The sequence below is a fragment of the Lathyrus oleraceus genome, chromosome 3 (genome assembly GCF_024323335.1).
Source record: "Lathyrus oleraceus cultivar Zhongwan6 chromosome 3, CAAS_Psat_ZW6_1.0, whole genome shotgun sequence".
In the NCBI taxonomy this organism is placed as follows: domain Eukaryota; kingdom Viridiplantae; phylum Streptophyta; class Magnoliopsida; order Fabales; family Fabaceae; genus Lathyrus; species Lathyrus oleraceus.
Genome location: NC_066581.1, coordinates 141,380,901 through 141,406,812, shown reverse-complemented (window position 1 = coordinate 141,406,812; position 25,912 = coordinate 141,380,901). Strand labels below are relative to the sequence as shown.

At 34.8% G+C, this 25,912-nt stretch overlaps 1 long non-coding RNA gene across 1 annotated transcript; it reads right to left on the bottom strand.

Annotated features, from left to right (window-relative positions):
- Positions 1-1,490: 1,490 nt before the first annotated feature.
- Positions 1,491-21,479, bottom strand: LOC127125840 (uncharacterized). The gene is made up of 2 exons (XR_007804821.1): positions 20,404-21,479; positions 1,491-1,736 (listed from the first exon to the last, which is right to left on the bottom strand). It is a non-coding gene; the product is annotated as an uncharacterized LOC127125840 (long non-coding RNA).
- Between the last annotated feature and the right edge of the window lie 4,433 nt (positions 21,480-25,912).

Genomic DNA, 25,912 nt, shown 5'->3' with positions numbered 1-25,912 from the left:
CGTCCATTTGAAATAACTGAAAATTCATTGAACATGCGTAAGCAAGTAATAAACGAATAGCTTCTAACCTTGCAACCGAAGCGAAAGTTTCTTCAAAGTGGATTCCTTCTTCTTGATTATACCCTTGAGTGACCAATCTTGCTTTGTTTCAAACAATTATTCCATTCTCATCAAGCTTGTTCTTAAACACCCATCTTGTTCCAATGATGTGCTTACCACTTGGCCTAGAAACAAGTTCCCAAAATTGATTTCTCTCGAATTGGTTTAATTCTTCTTGCATAGCAACAATCCATTGATCATCTCCTAGAGCTTCATCAATTTTAGAGGGTTCTATTTGCGAAACGAACACCATGTTTAAGCATGCATCCTTGAGATTTAATCTTGTAGCAACACCTTGACTAATGTCACCAATTACTTTGTCAATAGGATGATCTTTATGAGTCCTCCATTCCTTAGGTAGATCATTTTCATTTGACTCTTGTTGAATCGGTTCTTCTTGATTCTTGTTTGAAGTATCTTCTTTAGGAATTTCTACAAAATCATCATCATCATCACAAACAACAATTTCCTCTTTCGAGGGGTTAGATTCGTCAAACTTAACATGCATGGATTCTTCTATATTTAAAGTTCTTTTATTATAAATTCTATATGCTTTACTTATAAGAGAATAACCAAGAAAAATACCTTCATCCGATTTTTCGTCGAACTTACCAAGGTTGTCTTTGTCATTGTTAAGGACAAAACACTTGCATCCAAAGATATGAAAGAAAGTGTCATACCCCAATTTTGTCCGGCCATTTGTGGTTTACCCATGAGATCTTTTTATTTCAAAGGCCCATTTGCATAAGTGTGTTCATAATCTAAAAATGTGGTTTGAATCTTTTTACATTACTAATCCAAATTTTTGTTATTAGTAAGTATTAAGAGCCATGTTATTATTTCTATGATCACTATTTATTAGTCCATTTACACATCCCAAATATTTATACCAAGTTCTAAGTTTTTCATGGGTTCCCAAATTAAATTTGCATTTTTTAGAAACATGTATGTGTTTTTTTTCAAATTAAAAGTCCCATATTTAGATTTTTGTATTTAAAATAGAATTGTGTTTTTTTTAAAATTAAAAGTTCCATGTTTAGATTTTTGTATTTAAAATAGAATTGTGTTTTTTTAAATTAAAAGTCCCATGTTTAGATTTTTGTATTTAAAATAGAATTGTGTTGTTTTTAAATTAAAAAGTTCCATATTTAGATTTTTGTATTTAAAATAGAATTGTGTTGTTTTTTTTAAAATTAAAAGTCCCACATTTAGATTTTTGTGTTTAAATTAGAATTGTGTTTTTTTAAATTAAATTACTATACTTAGTTTTTGTGTTTAAGACTAGAATTATGTTGTTCTTTAGATTAAGTCATTATACTTAAGTTAAAAGTGTATTGTTTTTAAAAGTTGAATGATTAGCATAAATAAATATTGAGTTAAATTTTGAAAGATTAAAAGGTAATTACATAATTAAAATTTAATTCAATAAGTCCCAAATAATCCAAACACACATTTTGTCTAAAAAAAACTAAACTAAGTAATTACAGTGAAAAAATTGCTATAGATGGAAATAGGTTCCTAATGACCAAAACCAAGCAATTAGAACGAAATCAGTTTGGACTTAGTCACGAAAACAGGTTGTCTTGAAGCTTGGAGCAGTCACCTTCCATTCCATCAGGTCATCTCAGAGCTATAACCTGCAGAGAAAAATAGCTTATTTAAAAAGCACTTAAAAAACTGAAAAACAACTAATTAAATTACTAAGTTCAAAGCTTTATCTAGAGGATTAATTGGAACATCTGAAAAGACATTGCAACAATGGCTTAAATAAGAACAAACCAAATCCCATATAATCTGGGATGAGAAATTCGAAAAAGGGGAAATTTTTCAAGACTTAACAACTTCTTCATAAACAGATAAAAAAGTTAACAGTAGACGGATACTTGCAAGAACAACAGCATATGCACATCAAGAGATTTCTTCTAAAAAATCCTAGAACACACATCAAGAACAACATAGCAATATTTCATAAAAAACCCTAAAGAAACCACACAGAAGATAGAAAAGCAATCTGTTTTTTTTTTTAAATCTAGAACAACAGCAGGATCTTTTAAAAAAAAAACACAAACACTTCCTTATAGCCACTGCGATCAAAGAAGCGGATGAGGCGGGCTAGTAACGAAGAGAAACAAAGCAGAAACGAGAGGGAAGGGAAACTTATCTTTAGTCGCCGGGAAGCACGTCACCGAACAAATTCCGGTCAGGTAGATTTCTTCACGCCTTAACCCATCCAGTGCATTTTTGTATTCTCCTGTTTACGCTGATTGAAACCCCTAACGTCTTGGTTTGAAATGACGTTCCATCATTACCTAATTTAGGGTTTTTACTTTAGGGTTTTTGATTGATACGCCTCTTAGTCTGCTCACGCCTTGTCGATTTATGCTGAATCCTTGGTCTAATCGCTCTGAGCTAGCTTGGTTGATATTATTATTCGATTCTAGGGTTTGGTTTGGGACTCCGATTCGTGCATTTGAGATGAGTAATGGGGAATCTGGGTTCATATTCGTACTTAGGAGAGTGTTTTTATGGGTAAGGTGGAATTTGGTTTTGTTCACCGGAGTAGAGGGGCGGCGCTGCCATGAACGGCCGCCTTCCACCTTCTTCTCATGCAGGTAGGTTAAAGTGAGAGGAAAGTGTGTTTGCAGAGATTTATGAGGATTTAGAGGAAGAGAGAGAAACTTTTGTGGAAATGAGTTTTTGTTCCCTATGCGTTTGTACTGTAACCGCTTCCTTTCCAACTTATGCGTGTCTCTGTTTCAGTTTTGTTGTGGATCTTGGGCCCAAACGGAACTCTTCTTTCATACTCCCCCTATACCCATGAACCCCTGGTATTTGAACCAGGAACAATCCCTAGGCCCGGTCCAAATCTTAGAACTGCAATGTTATTAATAGATTTGGAATTTATTAACACTAATTAGGAGTTTAAGTAGTTAATTAACATTGGTTTTAGAATCATGATTAGGATATTACTTAGAGTTCATTGTGATAATAATTTGGTGATTAGTATTAGTTCTTTTAGAATTTGATTAGGGTAATAGTTTAGAACTTAATTTTTTGACATTTTGTTTAGAATTTAATTCTTGGATAATTGTTGTTAAGTTTAGAATTGTTTTTAAAATTTTAATTTAATTTAGAATGATTTTAGATTTTAATCTTTGAAAATATTTCAGAATTTAATTAGATTTTTTTTAGAAATAATTGTAGATTAATTAGAATTATAAGTTTGTTTAGAATTTAATTCTTGGATAATTGTTGTTAAGTTTAGAATTGTTTTTAAAATTTTAATTTAATTTAGATTTTAATCTTTGAAAATATTTTAGAATTTAATTAGATTTTTTTTAGAAATAATTGTAGATTAATCAGAATTATAAGTTTGTTTAGAATTTAATTCTTGGATAATTGTTGTTAAGTTTAGAATTGTTTTTAAAATTTTAATTTAATTTAGAATGATTTTAGATTTTAATCTTTGAAAATATTTTAGAATTTAATTATATTTCTTTTAGAAATAATTGTAGATTAATTAGAATTATAAGTTTGTTTAGAATTTAATTCTTGGATAATTGTTGTTAAGTTTAGAATTATTTTTAAAATTTTAATTTAATTTAGAATGATTTTAGATTTTAATCTTTGAAAATATTTTAGAATTTAATTAGATTTTTTTATAGAAATAATTGTAGATTAATTAGAATTATAAGTTGATTTAGAATTATTTTAGAATTTTAATTTAATTTAGAATGATTTTAGAATTTAATCTTTGAAAATATTTTAGAATTTAATTAGATTTCTTTTTTTAGAAATAATTGTAGATTAATTATAATTATAAGGTGGTTTGGAATTATTTTAGAATTATTTAATTTAATTTAGAATGATTTTAGAATTTAATCTTTGTTAATATTTTAGAATTTAATTAGATTTCTTTTTTAGGAATGATTGTAGATTAATTAGAATTATAAAGGGATTTAGAATTGTTTTAGAATTTTAATTTAATTTAGAATGATTTTAAAATTTAATCTTTGTCAATATTTTAGAATTTAATTAGATTTCCTTTTTTAGAAACGATTGTAGATTAATTAGAATTATAAAGTGATTTAGAATTGTTTTAGAATTTTAATTTAATTTAGAATGATTTTAGAATTTAATCTTTGTTAATATTTTAGAATTTAATTAGTTTTCTTTTTTTTAGAAATGATTGTAAGTTAATTAGAATTATAAGGTGATTTAGAATTGTTTTAGAATTTTAATTTAATTTAGAATGATTTTAAAATTTAATCTTTTGTTAATATTTTAGAATTTATTTAGTTTTCCTTTTTTAGAAATGATTGTAAATTAATTAGAATTATAAGGTGATTTAGAATTGTTTTAGAATTTTAATTTAATTTAGAATGATTTTAAAATTTAATCTTTGTTAACATTTTAGAATTTAATTAAAATTCCTTTTTTAGAAATGATTGTAGATTGATTAGAATTATAAGGTGATTTAGAATTGTTTTAGAATTTTAATTTAATTTAGAATGATTTTAGAATTTAATCTTTGTTAATATTTTAAAATTAATATTTTGGATAATAGTTTAGAATTGAGATTTTCGATTGTTTAATATTGTTTTAGTTTTAATTTAATGATACTTTTGTTAATTGTTTAAACTTTAGTTATTTATTTTAGATTTAATATTTTATTGCAATTCTCTTGTTATTTCATGTTGATTTCAATTAACACCTAACATTTAATGATTAGCTCTAATTTTTAATTTCCGCAATTAACATCTAACTCTTTTAAATTCCGCTTCTAACATTTATTTATTTTATTTTTACTTCGCTTTATGCTATATCATTGTACATTCTTCGTCTCATCTTAAAATGAACCTAAAAATGATAAAGACTTAAAAAATACAAAAAGATTATAATTCCCATGCCATCAATTCAAACCAATTTTTAAAACAAATAGAATTTCTCGATTCAAAGTCGAGCCCATTTTAAATGCCTTTGTAAGTCGATCGCTTGAAAAAACATCGCCATCAACCTCACATGGCTTACTCTTGGGCTTTCTTACAATGAGGCCTATTCGGTTTTAATTAATCGATTAAATGGATTATTCACCAAATAAATTCAATTCATTCACAAGATGCAAATTTTAAAACCTCGATCCGACATCGAAAGTTAAATTAAAATACCCAATCACATCTAAACAACACTTCATTTGAAAATGAAAAGGGGGATGGTTTTGAGTTTTCAACTCCTCTCCTCGATTATTTGAAAACGAGTTTTCTTACTCGGTTAGTTAAATGGTCGTCATTTCTAATCCATTTAAGCACAAACAAATCAAATCCTTTTATAATAAGAAACCAAAAGGGAGATAACTTTGAGTCTTCAATTTTTCTCCTCGACTATTTGAATGCAAGTTCTCTTACTTGGTTAGTCAAATAATTGTCGTTCCTCTACAAATTTCCAAACTCCGATTAAATCTAAACACTTTCAAAATAAGCTAAATGAAAAGGGAGTCGACTTTGAGTTTTCAACTTCACTCCTCAATTGGATGAATACGAGTTTTCTTACTCGGTCAGTCGAACAATTGTCATTTCTCCGCAAACATACAATTTAATCAAATCACTTTCATAATAAACTGTACGAAAAGGGAGATGGTTTTGAGCTTTCAACTCCTCTTCTCAAATGCTTGGATATGAGTCGTTTTACTCAGTCATTCAAGTACTTGTCGTTTATTCTAAAAATACATCAACTATATACAACCTTATTTTCATAAATATTCAGATGAAACAGAAAGTGGTCTAGAGTCTTCTATTCCCTTTCCCAATTATTAGGATACGAGTTGTCTTACTCGAATATCCGAATAATAGTCATCCATTCAAAACACCTTAATTATTATCCAATCCTTTTCATTATTACTTAGATGAAACAGAAAGCGGTCTAGAGTCTTCTATTCCCTTTCCCGACTATTAGGATACGAGTTGTCTTACTCGACTATCCGAGTAATCGTCATCCAACCAAAAACATCTCAACCAATCAAAACATCCAACATATTAATTCAACTTGTCACCCTCGCGTGATCCAAAACTCTTTTAAAAAGAACACCATTTAATCCTTTCTAATGCGCATAACAAACCAATGCTTAAGCCTCCGCCGAGAGTAGACAAGCCAACGTTTAGCCTTTAGGATGCGATCTAAACAGTTGTTCATTAAAAAACACCAACCAGTCGTAGTTCCCCGAACTACGAATGCTCTGATTTCCTTATTATACCATAAGGATACGTAGGCAGGAGATTGTTGTATCTTCGCGAGCACACTAATAAAAAACCTCCAGTTTTCCTTTCTGAGGTTCTCATCCATTTCAATTTCTAATATTTTATAACCCAAAGATAACAAACAAACATAAATTAACACTCGAAACACAAATTAGAACTAAAAGGTTCCCGTTGAGTACAACAGACGTAAGGGGTGCTAATACCTTCCCCTTACGTAATCCACTCCCGAACCCGAAGATGGTTGCGACGACCATTATTCCATTTCCTAAAGGTTTTACCGATATTTTTCTATCCCTTCATTGGGATAAATAAAGTTTGGTGGCGACTCTGTTCGAACACATTTTTTCCGCGGCCATCGTGAGGAATCGTATTTTTCGAGATGCGGCAGATGGCGACTCTGCTGGGGAATAGCTCCAAGCAAAAGAGAGTGAAGCCTAATTTAGTTCAATTGATGTATTGTGTGTTAATCTTGTTTGTTTATCTGTTATTTTTTATTTTGCTATTATTATTCTGTCATAATTATTTGTTGACTGTGTCTTATTGGGGATGCTCTGGTTGATGATACTTTGTGAGATAGGCTCTTCACCCGAGTCTGAGGAAAACCATAAGATTAAGTTGGTGGTTGCGCAGTGGGCGCCCACAAGGAGTCTTCCTTGTTGGGAAGAAACGAAGACCCTGCCTAGAGGAGATTCTCTTGAAATATTATTGCCCGACGAGTTTTTGTCACGACGATAGTATTCTCAAGTTGGATCAATGACTCTAGGGACCTTTTAACCCATTATATCCGGTGGTTATGTAGTATTTACCTGAAAAGTCTCAGACTTATTAGGTTAATACGAAAGCCCCAATCAAATGAGATCCCTTGGGCGTATTACTACCTTACAGTGGCATTCCCAACCTCGATCTATGACTCTGAGAACCTTATTAGAACCTTGGACTCGAGAGTTGTGTAGTATGAGCCCACTAGGAGTTTTCCTCTTTGGGACCATACGAAGGCCTCACCCAGATGAAACTTTATTTGGGGATGTTATTTGCAGATGAGTTTTCATCATGACAATAACCTTCCTAGATATTGATTGATGACTTTGGGAACTTCTTACCTTTAGCATTCTACCAAAAGGGGTTTTGTTTAGTAACCAAGAATACCCACTCGCATGACCTATATATCAACCTACACGTGACACGCATAATATCATTCATAGCATAGCATTCATATTATTTTATTTCCAAGGAATCTGAGTATCATGAGTTGCAGGAATTCAAGAAACATGGAATCAAGCAAAAGAAACATTTACTCCTTCAAGTTCAAAGATCCCGATCTAAGGAGCTTATGTAGCCTGGTCTCTCAGATGCACCCTGTATACAAAATCAACTTTGGAAAGAATTAGGGCAATTTGCTCAGCATCCTTAACCAACAAGTGGACCATACAGCCTTGATCACTTTAGCCCAATTTTATGACTTACCTTTAAGATGCTTCACATTCCAAGACTTCCAGCTAGCACCAACGTTGGAAGAATTCGAGCATCTTGTTAGGATTCCTATGAAGGAAAAGTCACTATTTGAAGGGAGAGGTGAATCTTTGCCCCTCGAGGTCATTGCCAGTGCGCTTCACATGGATGAAAAGGAAGCAAAAGACAATTTAGAGACCAAAGGAAATACCAAAGGGTTTTCACTAAGTTTTCTTTTGGAAAGAGCTCATACCCTGTTGAAGGCAGAAAGTTGGGATGCTTGTTACTCTGCTATTGCATTGTCTATCTATGGCATAGTCCTGTTCCCGAATATGGATGATTTCGTAGACATGACTGCCATTTGTGTTTTCCTTACTGGGAACCCAGTGCCCACTTTGTTAGCCGATGTCTATTATCACATAAGTCATAGGTATACTAAGAAGAAGGGATTGATTGCTTGTTTTGCTCCTTTATTGTATCAGTGGTTTCTGGAACATCTTCCGAAGACAGGTGCTTGGGTTGAACAGTCAGATGTTAGTTGGCCTCAGAGATTGGGATCACTCCGATCTGAAGATCTCTCTTGGCACTCCAAAGAATATATCAACGTAGACATCATATTCAGTTGTGGAGATTTCCCAAATCTACCGCTCATTGGAACTCAAGGATGTGTAAATGCTAATCCAGTTTTGTCACTCAGACAACTTGGCTACCCAATGGAAGGCCCTCCAAAGGCAAATTCTTTGGAAGCTTTCTTGTTACTTTACTTTGGGGTTGAGAATCCTAACTTATTCCAGCGAATCAAAGAAGCTTGGAAGAATATCAATCGAAAAGGGAAAGCTGAGTTAGGGAGAGAAAATGGGATTACAAAAGAACCATATTTTCAGTGGGTAAAGGAAAGGGTGCAAATAATTAAAATGCCATTTGTCATTCAGACACCTATACCTCTTCCTGAACCTAAGATCACCCATGTCCCTATTGAAGAAATGGAGGAACTCAAGACCGCCATGGCAAAGTTAGAAAAAGAGAATGAAGAGTTGCAGATAAAACTCCAGCAAACCATCAATGAGAAAAACAATATGAAGTGGGATCTTGAGAAAAAAGAAGCACAACTTCAAGCACATGTGGAAAAGTTCAACAAGGAGGAACATAAGAGAAAGAAGATCAAAGTAGGATTAGAACAGGTTGATAATTGTTTGGATACTCTTAAAGGTCAACTACGACAAGCTCAGAAAGAATGTCAAGACAATGAGCGTTGGTGGCATCTAGCTACAAAGGAGAACAAGACGATAAGGGATACACTTGGGGCTCAGATAAAAGAACTTACCAATTTTGTTCGTCAGACAAAAGCTGAAGTAGATCAGGAGCGCTGACTCAAGAAAATAGCCACTGAAGCTTCTAGGGTGTCACCCATGGTATGGGAGGAGAAGTGTCGAGAAGTAAGAGATGCCAGAGAGTCTGTAAGCTATTGGAAGAACCAGCTAGAGCCATTACGCCAAGACAACTCCATATGGTTGAAAGAGCGAGACTATGTGATTGAAGATTATGAATCCTTTAAGAAAACCATAAGCTTCTTACAAGGAGATAGGGATAAGTTTCGTGCAAAACTCGATGGGCTAGTAGGATTCTGTAATTGGGCAGCTAAAGAATTGCCGTGGAGGTTGAGAGACGCAGTCGAAGAGTTGAAAGAAGATAGCACTCCTCCAGCCATAATCAATTTCATCCTGCTCTGCAAAGGGTTGTTGAAGAGATTCAATGAGGAACTAGAAGAGCTTCAGGCTAGAAAGCCAGTTGTTTAATTTGCTTATGTCTTGTATTTTTGTTCCTTTAAACAAATGTACTTTTGAACTATGACTTTTCGGACCTCTATGTTATGTATGGGAATGAATGACATTTAAAAATTACTCCATTATTGCTATTCTAAGTATTTCTTGTTTCTTCGAATTACTAACAACTAATGAAACTCGAATGACTCCCTGGAAATAAAATATGCATAACATTTGCATCTTCATTATGCATCACACTTCATGAAAATAAAAAAACTTACCCAACCTTTTTACCCTTTATCCAGCCACACTGACTAATCAACACCGGTACGAGACGCGAAGCAAATACAAGATGACATTAGAACAAGTTGAGGCCAACCAGGTTACCATGAGGACAGACATCAATACGATCCAGAAGAAGATGGATAAGCTATTGGAGACAATGCTCGCAATTGCTTAGAGAGAGAGAGAGAGAGAGAGGAGCGAGGAGGAAGAAGCTAGGGCAAAAAGGAATGATGGCACGCCAGGTCCGAATCCCCAAGACGAAAGTTACGTCCCCACCAAGAAGAGATTGGTTCAGATACCAGTAGGAGGCAAGGGAGATGGAGACTGTGCAGAACCTTCTGATACGTCTACTCATCATGGATCTGAAATTGGAGATGACCAGTATGATGCATTTTATATGCCTGATCAACCAAAGCCTAAGATACTTTCAGATCCTGCTGTAGATAGGCTTCGTGCCCTAGAAAAGAAAATCAAAGCCATAGAAGGAAACAACATGTTCGGTGCTTCTGCCATGAACATGCGTTTGGTATCGAATTTAGTCATCCCGGCTAAATTTAAAACCCCTGATTTCGAGAAATACAAAGGACAAACTTGTCCAAGAAGTCACCTGGTGATGTACTTCAGGAAAATGGATGCTCATACCGAAAATGACAAACTACTTGTACACTGTTTCCAAGACAGTTTGAGTGGGGCATCTCTGAGATGGTATACGAGTTTAGAACAGGGACGAATTTAAAGTTGGGAGGATTTGGCTGACGCATTTCTCCGTTAGTACAAATACAACTTAGATATGGCACCCGACCGAATGCAGTTTCAAGGGATGGCTATGAAGGAGAGTGAGTCATTCAAAGAATATGCCCAGCGATGGAGATAGTTGGTTGCTCAGGTAGAGCCACCATTGTCTGAAAAGGAAATGACTGGTATATTTGTGGACACCTTGAAGGACCCATTCTTTGATCGATTAGTGAGTAGTCCAGCATCTGACTTCGCACATCTCGTCACGATTGGAGACCGCATAGAGAAGGGGTTGAGGGATGGAAAGATTCCTGGAGTAGTGACAGCATCTAGCGCACCAAAGAAATATTCTGGAGGCTTCCCAAAGAAAAGAGAAGGTGAAACAAACGCCATATCCAGGAACTATAAAGGGAAGCAACAAGCTTCATATGGTCAAGTCGCCGCCGTGGTACCTATACCCTATCAACAGCCAATGCAGCAACCACAAATGTATCAACCACAACATCATCAACAGCAAAATATCGCACCACCAAGACAGTTCAAGCCAAGACCTCCACGAAGACAACTTGATCCTCTACCAGTACCTTATAGTCAGATATTCCCATATCTGCAGAAGGAGGGCCTTCTAACATTGAGGGAGTTAAAACCAGCTGTTTTTTCGTATCCACCTGAATACGACGCTAATGCCCATTGTGAATTTCACAAGGGAGCACCTGGTCATACTTTGGAAAACTGTTTCGTATTTCAGAACCGAGTACAAGACTTGATCGAAGCCAAGGTCGTTTCTTTCACTCCAAGACGCCCGAACGTGAATACCAACCCTATGCCGATGCATAAGGATGCTTCCGTAAGTGCCATTGAGGAGAGTGATCAAGGCAAACTGATTCGTAAGGTTGAAGAGATTCAAACCCCTATCACCATGATAGGAGCACAATTGCTGAAGAGTGGTCTGATCCTGGAAGAGCTGGTTGAGGAAGAGAACAATGAAGAGTTGAGGAGTTTTATACAACAAATGCTGGATCGAGGCGAGTTACAGATAACTTACCGTGTCAAGAACAAGCGACAGGAAGAGATAACTGTGGTAGATATCCCCTATGATGAGGTCAAAGTAGAAATACCTATAAGCCTGTTGGTGATAGAGTTCCCAGCACCATTCGAATATAAAGATGAGAAGGCAGTCCCATGGGTATATCAGCCCAGAGCTTTTAAGCAGGGGCAGGAAGATAAACCTTTAATGATTAACGAACCAAATGTCACCTCAATTGTGGGGCCAGCAGGAATAACGCATAGTGGCTGGGTGTTCGCACCAAGAACTACTGATACTTCTGAAAGAGCTAAAGGGAAGGAGGTTGCTGTCCCGATCCTCATCCCTAATCAGGGGATGCAGGACATGCACCTGTCTCCTAAAGCTCGTGTCACTCGTGAGGAGGCTGAGGAGTTTTTGAGAATAATCAAGAAAAGCGATTACAAGGTGGTGGACCAGCTAAACCAAACACCTTCCAAAATTTCTCTGTTATCTCTCCTACTTAACTCAGAAGCACACAGGAATTCGCTGTTGAAGGTACTGAGCGCCGCTCATATCACCAAGGACATAACCATAGAACAATTTGATGACGTGATAACTTGTGTGACTACTGGAAATTTCTTGGGTTTTAATGATGACGAACTACCGATTGAAGGAAAGAACCATAACAAGGCTCTCCACATCTCTTTGAAATGCATGGATACTATACTATCAAGGGTGTTGGTAGACACAGGTTCCTCATTGAATGTCATGCCAAAGACAACTTTGATAAAACTGCCAGTGGAAGGGATAAGTATGAAGCCCAACACCCTAATCGTAAAAGCATTTGATGGCTCAAGGCGAGCAGTGATAGGAGAGATTGACTTACCAACCAAGATAGGTCCAACAACTTTTAATATTACATTCCAGGTCATGGATATACATCCTGGTTACAGTTGCTTACTCGGGAGACCCTGGATTCACTCTGCAGGTGTTGTCACCTCCACTCTGCATCAAAAACTAAAATTCATTACAAATGACAAAGTGATTATGGTTGAAGGAGAAGAAGATATCTTGGTCAGTCACTTAACATCTTTTCGATATATTGAGGTGGATGGCGAAATCACTGAGACACCATTCCAATCCCTGGAAGTGGTAAACATGATGGCCGTTCAGCAGATCTTGGAGGTCCCGAAATCCGGACCATCCATGGCCTCATGGCAAGGAGCTAAAGCTATTATGGAAAGTGAAGATGCACAAGATTGGGGCAAAGTGGTGGAATTGAAAGAGAAACGAGACAAGTTTGGTTTGGGGTATGACCCATCATCACACAAAGTTGGTAACCAATCTGACAAAGAGAAGATTCCTTCTGTGGAGAAAACATTCACCAGTGCTGGCCACATCTTTGGCAAGCAAGTGGCAATGATCAGTGAAGAAGACCGCAAGGAGGGGGTGTCCAGCTGGATGCGTCAAGCCGCACCTAATGAAGAATTAACCAACTGGAAGGCTGTGGAAGTTCCCCAAATATTTCAAAAGTAATTTTATCATTTTTAGATAAAACCCTGTGCTCTGCCCAAGGCACAATGGCATGTTGTAGGGCCTCCTTTATCTTTTTCAAGAGTTTTTTATCATTAATGAAATGACGTTTTGCATTCAAATTTTTGTTCCTTTTCTTTCATTTTGATCTATTTACGAAAATGGCAATCAATTTTTTATGCACGCACTTTCTAAATAAACTGCATAAATCATAACATGCAGAAACACCACCGAGACCATTGATAACGACACTGCTATGGTCCAATGTGACTTTGATTGTCCAATCTACCAAGCTGAAGACGAAGTGGGGGAAGATTGCAAACTCCCTGAAGAGTTGGCCAGATTACTCAGACAAGAAGAAAAGGTCATTCAACCATACCAGGAAGACGTTGAAGTTATCAATCTGGGAACAGAAGAAGATAAGAGGGAAGTAAGGGTAGGCGCAGCGCTTCAAGATACAGTGAAGACAAGACTGATAGAGCTTCTCCACGAATATGATGACGTGTTTGCTTGGTCATACCAAGACATGCCCGGATTAGACACTGACATCATAACCCACAAGCTTCCCCTTAAAGAAGAATGCTCTGCTGTCAAACAAAAGCTAAGAAGAACTCGACCAGATATGACCCTCAAGATCAGAGAAGAAGTAAGAAAGCAGTTTGATGCTGGTTTCCTGGAAGTCGCTAAATATCCACAATGGGTTGCTAACATTGTATCGGTGCCGAAGAAAGATGGAAAAGTCCGCATGTGCATAGACTACCGAGACTTAAACAGAGCTAGTCCTAAAGACGATTTCCCATTACCTCACATTGATGTACTGGTAGATAACACAACTCAATTCTCCGTGTTTTCCTTCATGGATGGTTTCTCAGGATACAACCAAATTAAAATGGATCCTGAAGACATGGAGAAGACCACGTTCATTACTCCTTGGGGCACCTTTTGTTACAAAGTAATGCCGTTTGGTTTAAAAAACATTGGGGCAACATATCAACGTGCCATGGTGACTCTCTTTCACGACATGATTCATGAAGAGATTGAGGTGTATGTCGATGACATGATTGCCAAATCCCAGACAAAAGAAGAGCACATCACCAACCTGGAGAAACTATTCACACGTTTGAGGAAGTTTAGGTTGAGACTTAATCCTAATAAATGCACATTTGGGGTTCGATCTGGAAAGCTTTTAGGCTTTATTGTAAGCCAAAAGGGGATTGAAGTAGATCCTGACAAGGTTCGAGCCATTCAGAATATTCCCGCACCAAAGACTGAGAAGGAGGTTCGTGGTTTCTTAGGGAGACTAAATTACATCGCCAGGTTTATTTCTCACCTTACTGCGACATGCAAACCAATATTCAAGCTTCTGAGGAAGAATCAAGGTGTGGAGTGGAATGAGGACTGTCAGATAGCCTTTGACAAAATCAAAGAATACTTGCAAGAGCCACCGATTCTAATGCCACCTGCCGAAGGAAGACCTCTCATCATGTATCTAACCGTGCTCGATGAATCCATGGGTTGTGTATTGGGACAACAAGATGAGACTGGTAGAAAAGAGCATGCCATCTATTATCTGAGTAAGAAATTTAATGATTGTGAGACCAGATATTCATTACTCGAGAAGACTTACTGTGCACTCACATGGGGTGCTAAGCATCTCAGGCAGTACATGCTAACTCACACAACTTGGCTGGTATCTAAAATGGATCCTATCAAATACATATTCGAGAAACCAACTCTCACTGGTAGGATTGCTCGATGGCAGATGTTGTTGTCAGAATATGATATCCAATATATTGCACAAAAAGCGATAAAGGGAAGCGTACTAGCAGACCATCTTGCTCACCAACCACTAGAGGATTAACAATCTTTGAAATTTGACTTTCCAGATAAGGACATCATGGTTGTTAAGGATGTTGAAGACTTCAAACTAGAGAAAAGCCACGAGCCAAGAGCAGGCTGGACGCTCATGTTTGATGGTGCCTCAAATGCAATAGGCCATGGAATTGGGGCAGTACTGATGTCTCCCAAAAATTCCCATCTACCATTCACCGCAAAGTTTTGTTTTACCTGCACAAATAACATGGCCGAGTATGAAGCTTGCATACTGGGGTTGGAAGAAGCTATTGAGTTGAAGATCAAGATACTAGAAGTATTCGGGGACTCCGCTTTAGTCATACATCAGATCAGAGGCGATTGGGAAACAAGGCATGCTAACCTAATTCCATACCGGGATTATATGCTGAAGCTACTCCCAAAGTTTGACGAAATCACTTTCTCTCATATTCCTCGAGAAGAGAATCAGATGGCAGATGCCTTAGCAACTCTGGCCTCCATGTACAAATTGATATGGCCCAACCATCAGCCTCATATTGAGATTAGGCGTTTTGACGAACCTGCTCATTGCCTGACGACAGCAGAAGAGTCAGATGGTAAACCCTGGTTCTTTGATATCAAACTGTATCTGGAGAAGAGGGAGTATCCGGCAGAGGCTTCTAGCCTTGACAAAAGGACCCTCCGGAGATTGACATCAAAATTCCTCTTCAATGGGGAGGTATTGTACAAACAAAACTACGACATGGTTTTGTTGAGGTGTGTGGACAAACATGAAGTAGATCAACTTATGAGGGACATACACGAAGGTTCTTTCGGTACGCACGCCAATGGGCATGCCATGTCCAAGAAAATTCTAAGGGTAGGTTACTAGTGGTTGACAATGGAAACCGACTGTTATCAATACACCAGAACATGCCACAAGTGCCAAATTTATGCTGATAAAATACATGTACCGCCTACCCCGCTGAATGTCATAGCATCACCTTGGCCTTTCTCTATGTGGGGCATCGACATGATTGGAATGATAGAACCCAAAGCATCAAATGGACACAAATTTATCTTGGTGGCCATAGATTATTTTACCAAATGGGTGGAAGTTGCGTCCTATGCGAATGTCACAAAACACGTAGTCGCCCGTTTCTTGAAAAATAACATCATATGTAGATATGGTATTCCCAACAAAATCATCACTGATAATGGGTCCAATCTCAACAACAAGACCATGGATGAGTTATGCGCAACATTCAAGATCGAACACCACAACTCATCACCCTATCGACCTAAGATGAATGGGGCTGTTGAAGCTGCAAATAAAAATATCAAGAAGATCATCCAAAAGATGGTTGTTACGTACAAGGATTGGCACGAGATGTTACCTTTTGCATTACATGGCTATCGCACGTCGATACGAACTTCAACAGGGGAAACTCCTTATTCCTTGGTATACGGTATGGAAGCAGTTCTCCCTATAGAAGTATAGATCCCCTCGATGAGAGTCCTAATGGAGGCTAAGCTAGACGAGGCGGAATGGGTTCAATTAAGGTATGACGAGCTCAACCTTATTGAGGAGAAACGCTTGAAAGCGTTAGGTCACGGTCAACTCTATCAGAGGCGTCTTAAAAGGGAATTCGACAAGAAAGTTCATCCCAGGGTGTTTCAAGAGGGAGATTTGATACTGAAGAAAATCTTGCCCATTCACAAAGACTCTAGAGGGAAATGGACACCAAATTATGAAGGCCCATTTGTGGTGGTTAGAGCCTTTTCTGGAGGTGCTCTAATTCTAGCAACTATGGACGGTGATGAGTTGCCGCTTCCCACCAATACTGATGCTGTTAAAAAGTACTTCGCCTAAAAAAGTTGAAAAATAAAAGCCGCTAAATCGAAAACCTGAAAGGGCGATTTAGGCAAAAAATGGCTATCCCGGTGGATCGAAAACCCGAAAGGGCGATCCAGGCAAAAATTAGGGATACAAATAAAAGAATCTGACCCGCTGAGTTGAAAACCCGAAAGGGCAACTCAGGCAAAAATGGGTATCCCGGTGGATCGAAAACCCGAAAGGGCGGTCCAGGCAAAAGTTAGGGATTAATTCCAAGGCAAAGAGTTGTACTTGCAGACATCTGACATACCCTCTAAGGCAAAGAATCGATCTACCTCACTTTTCAAAAGCAAAGTGCTCGGGCTATCGAAGACATAAGGATCATAGCAGTGTGGAAACTCAATAAGAACTCAATTCTCATGGCCATTTTGTTTTCTACCTCACTTTTCAAAAGCAAAGTGCTCGGGCTATCAAAGACATAAGGGTCAGATTAATAAAAGAGAATTTTTCTCAACAAAGTGTGCCCAAATCATTTTTTATTTTATCTGTTTGTTTGCAAAGAACCTTTTGTGTTTGATAAACATCACTTTTTAAAAACTATTGGAGAAAATAAAACGCATGTTTCAATAAGGTGGTAAAATTGCTTTTGAAACAGTAAGCGGACGAATCCTTTAGTCCCCAAGATTCACTCTTGTCTTTCATAAAGGTGCAGGACTGATTGCAGACAATTATGCTCCTTTCAACTACTGATTCATACCTCTCATAAATGTACTCATGGTATAGCCAGACCGGGGCAAGGCTCCACCACATTTCCAACAGAAACATTGATAAATCATAGACGGAGTATCGCGTGTTGAAAAGTCTGAACCTTTCAATGACTCGGAACAACCCAAATATATTCCCAAAACCACCTAGCAGGGGCATTAAAATTTGATCTCCATCGATCGCCCCAATGATAAAAAAATCCATACCATTGGCATCATACCTCAAAGCGAAATGTCTTAACCAGGGTATATCCAATTACCCAGTTACATTCCTACATGCATCACATACATCATTTCATGCATAATTTCTTGCCAAACAAGGAAATTAAAAAAAAATCAGTCATATCAATCATCAACATACTCATGCATAACACTCCCACAAAATGGGAATTTCAGTAAAATAAAAATCATTCACATTCCTACAGCCAAATATCCCCAGCAAAATTGCATACTTGCATACATCCCATGCATTATCCCATGCATGGAATTCCCACCTAAAGTGGGATAGTATACAAAAATCAAATATAAAATAACAAGATCTAAGGTCATTCGTATATGTCTCGGACATTCCTCATTTCCAAATAAAGTTATTACCCTTCATAGGCTCGTAGGGTTATTTCTCAGCAAATCAGTTTTCAACTTTTTAAATAATGATATTCCCAGCATTTTTCTTTACAAGTCATTGCTCCCCAAGCAGAGGTTACCCTAAAAAGTCTCTTATGAGCTTCCCCCTGCAGAGCATTTCTAGTAAACCTCCCTCGAAAGGAGTCCTTTCTTAAATAATTCCCCAACAAACAAATATTCGAGATACTGCTTCATTTATCTGAAGAATCTCATTTTTACTATTTGAGATACTGCTTCATTAATATGAAGAGTCTCATTTCAGATTTTTTTAGAGATACTGCTCTAAATATCCTCGAAGAGTCTTAGATTAGATATCTTTCCCTTACTGGAACATCTTAATTCTATCATATAAGATGTTGTTTCGACTCGATACAGAGAATCTCATTCTTACTGTTCGAGATGCTGCTTCATCAATATGAAGAGTCTCATTTCAGATTTTTTTAGAGATACTACTCTAAGTATCCTCGGAAAGTCTTAGATTCAATTAAGGTATCATTCCCTTGTTCGGAATATCTTAATTCTATCATATAAGATGTTGTTTCGACCCGATACAGAGAATCTCATTCTTACTATTTGAGATGCTGCTTCATCAATATGAAGAGTCTCATTTCATATTTTTTTAGAGATACTGCTCTAAGTATCCTCGGAAAGTCTTAGATTCAATTAAGGTATCATTCCCTTGTTCAGAATATCTTGATTCTATCATATAACATGTTGTTTTGACCCGATACAGAGAATCTCATTCTTACTGTTTGAGATGCTGCTTCATCAGTATGAAGAGTCTCATTTCATATTTCTTTTAGAGATACTGCTCTAATATCCTCGGAAAGTCTTAGATTCAATTAAGGTATCATTCCCTTGTTCGGAATATCTTAATTCTATCATATAAGATGTTGTTTCGACCCGATACAGAGAATCTCATTTTTACTGTTTGAGATGCTGCTTCATCAGTATGAAGAGTCTCATTTCAGATTTCTTTTAGAGATACTGCTCTAATATCCTCGGAGAGTCTTAGATTCAATTAAAGTATTTTTTCCTTGCTGGAATATTTTAATTCTATCATATAAGATACTGTTCTGACGACTCCTAGAAAGTCTTGATTGTTCCATTTTACTGTGGGATAATGTCTTTTGCCACTTCTCACCGCATTTTCTTCCTTTCATTGCCTAGGACAAAATCTGGGTCTTCTTGTATTTAATTATCTCCCACCGTGAATGCGTAAAGACTGTTGTCATTAATACTTACCAGTTTTAGGTAATTAAATAGGGGCAGCTGTCATACCCCAATTTTGTCTGGCCGTTTGTGGTTTACCCATGAGATCTTTTTATTTCAAAGGCCCATTTGCATAAGTGTGTTCATAATCTAAAAATATGGTTTAAATCTTTTTACATTACTAATCGAAAACTTTTTTTTATTAGTAAGTATTAAGAGCCATGTTATTATTTCTATGATCACTATTTACTAGTCCATTTACCCATCCCAAATATTTATACCAAGTTCTAAGTTCTTCATGGGTTCCCAAATTAAATTTGCATTTTTTAGAAACATGTATGTGTTTTTTTTAAAATTAAAAGTCTCATATTTAGATTTTTGTATTTAAAATAGAATTGTGTTTTTTTAAAAAATTAAAAGTCCCATGTTTAGATTTTTGTATTTTAAATAGAATTGTGTTTTTTTAAATTAAAAGTCCCATGTTTAGATTTTTGTATTTAAAATAGAATTGTGTTGTTTTTAAATTAAAAAGTTCCATATTCAGATTTTTTTATTTAAAATAGAATTGTGTTGTTTCTTTTTAAATTAAAAGTCCCACATTTAGATTTTTGTGTTTAAATTAGAATTGTGTTTTTTTAAAATTAAATTACTATACTTAGTTTTTGTGTTTAAGATTAGAATTATGTTGTTCTTTAGATTAAGTCATTATACTTAAGTTAGAAGTGTATTGTTTTTAAAAGTTGAATGATTAGCATAAATAAATATTGAGTTAAATTTTGAAAGATTAAAAGGTAATTACATAATTAAAATTTAATTCAATAAGTCCCAAATAATCCAAACACATATTTTATCTTAAAAAAACTAAACTAAGTAATTACAGTGAAAAAATTGCTATAGATGGAAATAGGTTCCTAATGACCAAAACCAAGCAATTAGGATGAAATCACTTTGGACTTAGTCACGAAAACAGGTTGTCTTGAAGCTTGGAGCAGCCACCTTCCATTCCATCAGGTCATCTCAGAGCTATAACCTGCAGAGAAAAATAGCTTATTTAAAAAGCACTTTTTAAAAGCACTTAAAAAACTGAAAAATAACTAATTAAATTACTAAGTTCAAAGCTTTATCCAGAGGATTAATTGGAACATCTGAAAAAGCATTGCAACAATGGCTTAAATAAGAACAAACCAAATCCCATATAATCTGGGATGAGAAATTCGAAAAAGGGGAATTTTTTCAAGACTCAACAACTTCTTCATAAACAAATAAAAAAATTAACAGTAGACGGATACTTGCAAGAACAACAGCATATGCACATCAAGAGATTTCTTCTAAAAAACCCTAGAACACACATCAAGAACAACATAGCAATATTTCATAAAAAACCCTAAAGAAACCACACAGAAGATAGAAAAGCAATCTGTTTTTTTTAAAACCTAGAACAATAGCAGGATCTTTTTAAAAAAAAACACAAACACTTCCTTATAGCCACTGCGATCAAAGAAGCGGATGAGGCGGAGCTAGTAACGAAGAGAAACAAAGCAGAAACGAGAGGGAAGGCAAACTTATCTTTAGTTGCCGGGAAACACGTCACCGAACGAATTCCGGTCAGGTAGATTTCTTCACGCCTTGACCCATCCAGTGCACTTTTGTATTCTCCTGTTTACGCTGATTGAAACCCCTAACGTCTTGGTTTGAATTGACGTTCCATCACCACCTAATTTAGGGTTTTTACTTAAGGGTTTTTGATTGATACGCCTCTTAGTCCGCTCACGCCTTGTCGATTTATGCTGAATCCTTGGTCTAATCGCTCTGAGCTAGCTTGGTTGATATTATTATTCGATTCTAGGGTTCGGTTTGGGACCCCGATTTGTGCATTTGAGATGAGTAATGAGGAATCTGGGTTCGGATTCGTACTTAGGAGAGTGTTTTTATGGGTAAGGTGGAATTTGGTTTTGTTCGTCGGAGTAGAGGGGCGGCACCGCCATGAACGGTCGCCTTCCACCTTCTTCTCAGGCAGGTAGGTTAGAGTGAGAGGAGAGTGTGTTTGCAGAGATTTATGAGGATTTAGAGGAAGAGAGAGAAACTTTTGTGGAAATGAGTTTTTGTTCCCTATGCGTTTGTACTGTAACCGCTTCCTTTCCAACTTATGCGTGTCTCTGTTTCAGTTTTGTTGTGGATCCGGTTTGGGCCCAAGGCCCAAACGGAACTCTTCTTTCATACTCCCCCTATACCCACGAACCCATGGCATTTGAACCAGGAACAATCCCTAGGCCCGGTCCAAATCTTAGAACTGCAATGTTATTAATAGATTTGAAATTTATTAACAGTAATTAGGAGTTTAAGTAGTTAATTAACATTGGTTTTAGAATCGTGATTAGGATGTTACTTACAGTTCATTTTAGTGATAATAATTTGGTGATTAGTATTAGTTCTTTTAGAATTTGATTAGGGTAATGGTTTAGAACTTAATTTTTTGACATTTTGTTTAGAATTTAATTCTTGGATAATTGTTGTTAAGTTTAGAATTGTTTTTAAAATTTTAATTTAATTTAGAATGATTTTAGATTTTAATCTTTGAAAATATTTTAGAATTTAATTAGATTTTTTTATAGAAATAATTGTAGATTAATTAGAACTATAAGTTTGTTTAGAATTTAATTCTTGGATAATTGTTGTTAAGTTTAGAATTGTTTTTAAAATTTTAATTTAATTTAGAATGATTTTAGATTTTAATCTTTGAAAATATTTTAGAATTTAATTAGATTTGTTTTTTTTAGAAATAATTGTAGATTAATTAGAATTATAAGTTTGTTTAGAATTTAATTCTTGGATAATTGTTGTTAAGTTTAGAATTGTTTTTAAAATTTTAATTTAATTTAGAATGATTTTAGATTTTAATCTTTGAAAATATTTTAGAATTTAATTAGATTTTTTTTACAAATAATTGTAGATTAATTAGAATTATAAGTTTGTTTAGAATTTAATTCTTGGATAATTGTTGTTAAGTTTAGAATTGTTTTTAAAATTTTAATTTAATTTAGAATGATTTTAGATTTTAATCTTTGAAAATATTTTAGAATTTAATTAGATTTTTTTATAGAAATAATTGTAGATTAATTAGAATTATAAGTTGATTTAGAATTATTTTAGAATTTTAATTTGATTTAGAATGATTTTAGAATTTAATCTTTGAAAATGTTTTAGAATTTAATTAGATTTCTATTTTTAGAAATAATTGTAGATTAATTATAATTATAAGGTGGTTTGGAATTATTTTAGAATTTTTGAATTTAATTTAGAATGATTTTAGAATTTAATCTTTGTTAATATTTTAGAATTTAATTAGATTTCTTTTTTAGGAATGATTGTAGATTAATTAGAATTATAAAGGGATTTAGAATTGTTTTAGAATTTTAATTTAATTTAGAATGATTTTAAAATTTAATCTTTGTTAATATTTTAGAATTTAATTAGATTTCCTTTTTTAGAAATGATTGTAGATTAATTAGAATTATAAAGTGATTTAGAATTGTTTTAGAATTTTAATTTAATTTAGAATGCTTTTAGAATTTAATCTTTTTTAATATTTTAGAATTTAATTAGTTTTCTTTTTTTAGAAATGATTGTAAATTAATTAGAATTATAAGGTGATTTAGAATTGTTTTAGAATTTTAACTTAATTTAGAATGATTTTAAAATTTAATCTTTGTTAATATTTTTAAATTTAATTAGTTTTCCTTTTTTAGAAATGATTGTAAATTAATTAGAATTATAAGGTGATTTAGAATTGTTTTAGAATTTTAATTTAATTTAGAATGATTTTAAAATTTAATCTTTGTTAACATTTTAGTATTTAATTAGATTTCCTTTTTTAGAAATGATTGTAGATTAATTAGAATTATAAGGTGATTTAGAATTGTTTTAGAATTTTAATTTAATTTAGGATGATTTTAGAATTTAATCTTTGTTAATATTTTAAAATTAATATTTTGGATAATAGTTTAGAATTGAGATTTTCGATTGTTTAATATTGTTTTGAGTTTTAATTTAATGATACTTTTGTTAATTGTTTAAACTTTAGTTATTTGTTTTAGATTTAATATTTTATTGCAATTCTCTTGTTATTTCATGTTGATTTCAATTAACACCTAACATTTAACGAGTAGCTCTAATTTTTAATTTCCGCAATTAACATCTAACTCTTTTAAATTCCGCTTCTAACATTTATTTATTTATTTTACTTCGCTTTATGCTATATCATTGTACATTCTTCGTCTCATCTTAAAATGAACCTAAAAATGATAAAGACTTAAAAAATACAAAAAGATTATAATTCCCATGCCATCAATTCAAACTAATTTTTAAAACAAATAGAATTTCTCGATTCAAAGTCGAGCCCATTTTAAATGCCTTTGTAAGTCGATCGCTTGAAAAAACATCGCCATCAACCTCACATGGCTTACTCTTGGGCTTTCTTACAATGAGGCCTATTCGGTTTTAATTAATCGATTAAATGGATTATTCACCAAATAAATTCAATTCATTCACAAGATGCAAATTTTAAAACCTCGATCCGACATCGAAAGTTAAATTAAAATACCCAATCACATCTAAACAACACTTCATTTGAAAATGAAAAGGGGGATGGTTTTGAGTTTTCAACTCCTCTCCTCGATTATTTGAAAACGAGTTTTCTTACTCGGTTAGTTAAATGGTCGTCATTTCTAATCCATTTAAGCACAAACAAATCAAATCCTTTTATAATAAGAAACCAAAAGGGAGATAACTTTGAGTCTTCAATTTTTCTCCTCGACTATTTGAATGCAAGTTCTCTTACTTGGTTAGTCAAATAATTGTCGTTCCTCTACAAATTTCCAAACTCCGATTAAATCTAAACACTTTCAAAATAAGCTAAATGAAAAGGGAGTCGACTTTGAGTTTTCAACTTCACTCCTCAATTGGATGAATACGAGTTTTCTTACTCGGTCAGTCGAACAATTGTCATTTCTCCGCAAACATACAATTTAATCAAATCACTTTCATAATAAACTGTACGAAAAGGGAGATGGTTTTGAGCTTTCAACTCCTCTTCTCAAATGCTTGGATATGAGTCGTTTTACTCAGTCATTCAAGTACTTGTCGTTTATTCTAAAAATACATCAACTATATACAACCTTATTTTCATAAATATTCAGATGAAACAGAAAGTGGTCTAGAGTCTTCTATTCCCTTTCCCAATTATTAGGATACGAGTTGTCTTACTCGAATATCCGAATAATAGTCATCCATTCAAAACACCTTAATTATTATCCAATCCTTTTCATTATTACTTAGATGAAACAGAAAGCGGTCTAGAGTCTTCTATTCCCTTTCCCGACTATTAGGATACGAGTTGTCTTACTCGACTATCCGAGTAATCGTCATCCAACCAAAAACATCTCAACCAATCAAAACATCCAACATATTAATTCAACTTGTCACCCTCGCGTGATCCAAAACTCTTTTAAAAAAGAACACCATTTAATCCTTTCTAATGCGCATAACAAACCAATGCTTAAGCCTCCGCCGAGAGTAGACAAGCCAACGTTTAGCCTTTAGGATGCGATCTAAACAGTTGTTCATTAAAAAACACCAACCAGCCGTAGTTCCCCGAACTACGAATGCTCTGATTTCCTTATTATACCATAAGGATACGTAGGCAGGAGATTGTTGTATCTTCGCGAGCACACTAATAAAAAACCTCCAGTTTTCCTTTCTGAGGTTCTCATCCATTTCAATTTCTAATATTTTATAACCCAAAGATAACAAACAAACATAAATTAACACTCGAAACACAAATTAGAACTAAAAGGTTCCCGTTGAGTACAACGGACGTAAGGGGTGCTAATACCTTCCCCTTACGTAATCCACTCCCGAACCCGAATATGGTTGCGACGACCATTATTCCATTTCCTAAAGGTTTTATCGATATTTTCGTATCCCTTCATTGGGATAAATAAAGTTCGGTGGCGACTCTGTTCGAACATATTTTTTCCGCAACCATCGCGAGGAATCGTATTTTTCGAGATGCGACAGAAAGCAATGTTGGGTTTCCTTCCTTTGAAGAGTTCATATGGAGTCTTCTTTAGGATAGGTTTTATGTTAACTCTATTACTTACAAAACATGTCGTGCTAACCGCATCCGCCCAAAAATACTTAGGAAGATTTGAGTCGCTAAGCATTGTTCTTGCAAGTTCCACCAATGACCTATTCTTTCTTTCAACTACTCCATTTTGTTGAGGAGTCCTTGGAGCCGAGAAGTTGTGAAATATTCCTTGATCTTCACAAAAGTCTTCAAAAGAGGTATTCTGGAATTCTCCATCATGATCGCTTCTTATGGAGGCAATTGTTAATGATTTCTCATTTTGAATTTGCTTTGCATACTTCTTGAACGCTTTGAATGCATCACTTTTATGCACTAAAAATAATGTCCAAGTATATCTAGAATAATCATCAACAATAACTAAAGCATATAAGTTTACCTCCGAAGCTTCTTGTTC